Source organism: Macaca mulatta, chromosome 2 (assembly GCF_049350105.2).
Source record: "Macaca mulatta isolate MMU2019108-1 chromosome 2, T2T-MMU8v2.0, whole genome shotgun sequence".
NCBI lineage: Eukaryota > Metazoa > Chordata > Mammalia > Primates > Cercopithecidae > Macaca > Macaca mulatta.
In genome coordinates, this window is record NC_133407.1 from 57,532,983 (window position 1) to 57,537,318 (window position 4,336).

Sequence of the window (4,336 nt, forward strand, 5' to 3'; positions counted from 1 at the left end):
TATAAAAATAATTAAGTACAATAATCAAGCAGGGTTTCTTTCAGAAATTTAAGGCTGTGTCAATATTTATTTATTTACTTATTTGAGATAGGGTTTTGCACTGTCACCCAGGCTGAGTGCAGTGCTATGCTCACAGCTCACTGTAGCCTCCACCTCTCTCTGTACAAAAAATAAAAACATTTAGCTAGGCATGGTGGAGTGTGACTATAATCCCAGCTACTGAGGAGGCTGAGGTGGGAGGATCATTTGAGCATGGGGGTTGGAGGCTGCAGTGAGCCATAATCATGCCACTGTACTCAGCCTCAGTGACAGAGTGAAGCCCTGTCTCAAAAAGAAAAAGAAAAGAAAAGGAAACAAAAATTGTACAGACCAGAAAGGAAGAAATGAAACTGTTGCAACTTGTGGATGACATGATTGATTTATGTAGAAAATCCCAAGGAATGGACAAAAAGTCCTTAAGCTAATGATTGAGCTAAGCAAGGTCACAGGATATAAGATACATGTACAAAATCATCTGTACTTCTATGTACTAGCAATGAACACGTGGATATTAAAATAGAAAATGCAGTACCATTTATAATTGCTAAAAAGCTTAAATATTTAGGTGCAAATCTTATGAAACATGTATAGGACTAATATACTGGAAACTACTTGACACTTTAATTGACAATCTGAATAAATGAAGAGACATATTGTGTTCATGGACTGGAAGATTTGACAGTAAAGATATCTGTTCTGTAGAAACTGATCTATACATTTAATATAATTCCTGTCAAAATCCTAGCAATATATTTTTGCAGTTATAGACAACATCATTCTAAAATTAAAATGAAAAGGTACATGAACCAGAATAACTAAAATTATTTCAAAAAAATAAATACAGTTGATCTTTAGTATCTGTGGGGGATTGGTTCCAGGACTTCCTGTGGATAGCAAAAATCTTCAGATGCTCAAGTCCATTATATAAAATGGCATAGTATTTGTATATAATCTGTGCACCTCCTCCCATATACTTTGAAATCATCTCTAGATTACTTATAATACCTAATATCATGTAAATGCTATGTCAATAGCTGTTTACTGTATTGTTTAGGGAATACTGACAAGAAAAAATGTCTGGTCTGCATGTGTTTAGTATAGGCACAATTTTGTAGTTGAATATTTTTGATCCCAAGTTGGCTGAATTCGTATATAGGAACCCACAGATATGGAGAGTTGACTGTATAATGGGAGGAATCAGGATATCTAATTTCAATATAGCTACAATAATCAAAATTGTGTTGTTGCTAGAGGGATAGAGACATAAAAAAATGGAACAGAATAGAGAATCCAAATGTAGACTCACTCAAATATACCCAACTGACTTTTTACAAAGGTACAAAAACAATTCAATGGAGGAAAGTTAGCCTTTTCAACTAACAGTGGTAGGGCAATTAGTCATCCACATGCAAAAAATAAAATAAAATAAAATAAGCTACAACTGTTTCATGGTTTATTAAAAAATTACCTCAAAATGAATCGTAAACTTAAATGTAAAATGTAAAACTAAAATTTTTATTTGAAAAATATAGGAGCAAATCTTTGAGATCTAAGGCTAGGAAGGAGTTATTAGACTTGACACAAAAAGTATGATCCATAAAAGGATATTTGATAAATTGGATTTCATTAAATTAAAAACTTGTTTTGTGCAAATGCAAATTTTGATTCAGGGGGTCTATGGTTGAACCTAAGATTCTGCACTTACTAAAAGTTTTCAAATGATGCTGAAGCTGCTGGTGTAGGAACCACCCTCTGAATAGCAAAAGACAGACACTCTGGCTTCTTACAGTCCTCAAATTATAGGGACAAATAATTTAATGGATAAATAAATTTTGTTATTTTATAGGGTTCACAATTTGGAGAAGTAGAGGAGATAATTTCAGTTGAAGGAATAATAGAAACACCTCAAAACCCAACTTTATAGCTGCATAAAATAAAAAACAAAATCTTATCTTTTCAAATGTCTTTAATTATCTAATATTCTAATTTTTTTTTCTAAAAAGAGACAATAAAAGGTTTCTTAATTCAAAGGTATAACTGGATAAGTAGATTTGTTTACAACTATTCTTGTGAAATACTTTTTTTAAAAAAATACGACCAACTTCTTTGAAAATAGCAGACACATACCTCAACTATCACGGGCTAATTTTTGGTGGATAATGTACATAACTAGGCAGAAATAGGCAAGCTGACATTGGTAGATTAACTATCAAATACTCTATCAAAACTCTATTTGTGGCCCTCACTTGTTGATCGATTTCTATTCCCACTTCGTCTTCTACCATCTTTTCAACCTCCTGAGTGACTCCCTTGTCGACTCTGTCTACCTGACCAGCCACCAGATCGACCACCTGACCCGCCTGACCTGCCCGACCAGCCACTTGACCAGTCACTCCTCTGTCTGGGATTAGAGTTGTTTCCATCATAATATTCTTCAGTTTCAGGTAATTTGCCTGGCACTGAGAGTATCCAGTTGGAATCATGCCACTCTGCCTGTAACCTTTCTGACTCAGTTGTAGAAACATCAAAGCAAACACCTATATTTCCTTTCAGGAGACACATGCTGGTAATCCGAGACACTGCATTCTTTCCAGGCACAGGTGACATCCTGTATTTCCTCTAGGCTTTCCAGAGTCATGGTCTTCAAGGGCGATCAAAGATCGTGGTTCAAAGCTTGAAGCACCAGAAATGTGGGCTAAAGTTGTAGCCAATGCATCCACTGACCCTCGCTCTGTCGCCCAGGCTGGAGTGCAGTGGCCCGATCTCGGCTCCGCCTCCCGGGTTCACGCCATTCTCCTGCCTCAGCCTCCTGAGTACAGGACTACAGGCGCCCGCCACCACGCCTGGCTAATTTTTTGTATTTTTGGTAGAGACGGGGTTTCACCGTGTTAGCCGGACCTCGTGATCTCCTGACCTCGTGATCCGCCCACCTTAGCCTCCCAAAGTGCTGGGATTACAGGCGTGAGCCACCGCACCCGGCGCCCCTTTCTCTTCTATAGGTCCCTGAGCTGATGGTCAGAAAAAATCAACAGCAGCATAAGAAACGGAAGTCAGAAACCTGATGATATCCATGCTTTTAGATTTAACCAAATCCATTGTAGAAGGAACACCTACACGTTTAAAAGTAATTGCTGCTTTTTGTTCCACATATCTTAGTTGACCTCTTTCTCTTGGTTGATGAAAACATATACAAATCCCTGTCCAGCTCTACCTGTGCATCCAGAGCGATGGATATAGGACTCAACTTCCTGAGGAGGAGAATGTTGAATCACCAGGTCCACTTCAGGAATGTGCAAACTATGGGCAGCCACATTGGTTGCCACCAAAACTTTAAAACTATCTTCTCTGAAGTCTTTTAGTGTAATTTCTCTTTGTGACTGTGCAATGTCCCCATGTAAACACTGGGCATTCTGTTTTATATGTGGATTCATGGCCATTTCAGTTACATTCTTCTTGTTCTCACAGAAGATAATAGCCCTCCCTTCAGACCCACTGTAGACTTGAAGGACATCTCCAGTAACTGCTGGCCTCTGAGACCAATGACACTGAATGTGTTCCACAGTAGTTGCAGCCTTTTGAGTCATTTTTCCAACAAGGTCAACCTGTTCATATCTGGATTTCATGTAATTTTTTTTGCAACTTTGTATACCCACTGTGGGCAAGCTGCAGAAAAAAGTAAAGTCTGAGGATTGTCTTCAGAATCAGTTTTGTAGGATTCGTGAATCATATATTCAACTTGCTCATCAAAACCTAAATCTAACATTTGATCCACTTCATCAAGCACAACATGGTGCAGTTTAGAAAGATCCAATCAGCCACTCTGCAGACGGTCTTCATATGACCAGGGGTTCCAACCAAGATGTCAATACCATTTTGCATATAATTAATTGGGCTTTGATATGGTGTTCCACCATAAAAACATGCCATGCTGAATTTCCTAGTTTTATCTTTGAAGTCTTTGGCTACTTGGTTTGCCAGTTCCCTAGCTGGAGCCAAAACAAGTACCTTCGGTGAGCAGCTTTTTAAAAATTGTTTCTTCATTTCTTTGGAGTCTTTCAATCAAAGGGATGGCAAAAAAAAAAAAAAAAAAAAAAAAAAAAAAAAGTCTTTCCTGTTCCCGTCCATGCTCGAGCTATTAAATCTTTTCCTTCATATACAGGACAAGGTCTTAACTTGAATAGGAAAGAGATATGTTACCCCTGGACCTTTCAGAAACTTTATAGTCTCTTCAGAAATACAGAAATAAGAGAAGGCTCCTTCTTCCTATTCACGTGTTAAGGTCTCCTCTAGTTTATTA

General features: G+C 37.8%; 1 pseudogene; it reads right to left on the reverse strand.

The window, feature by feature from the left end:
• Nucleotides 1-2,241: 2,241 nt before the first annotated feature.
• LOC710615 (ATP-dependent RNA helicase DDX50 pseudogene) lies at nt 2,242-3,754 on the reverse strand (annotated as a pseudogene).
• Nucleotides 3,755-4,336: the final 582 nt, after the last annotated feature.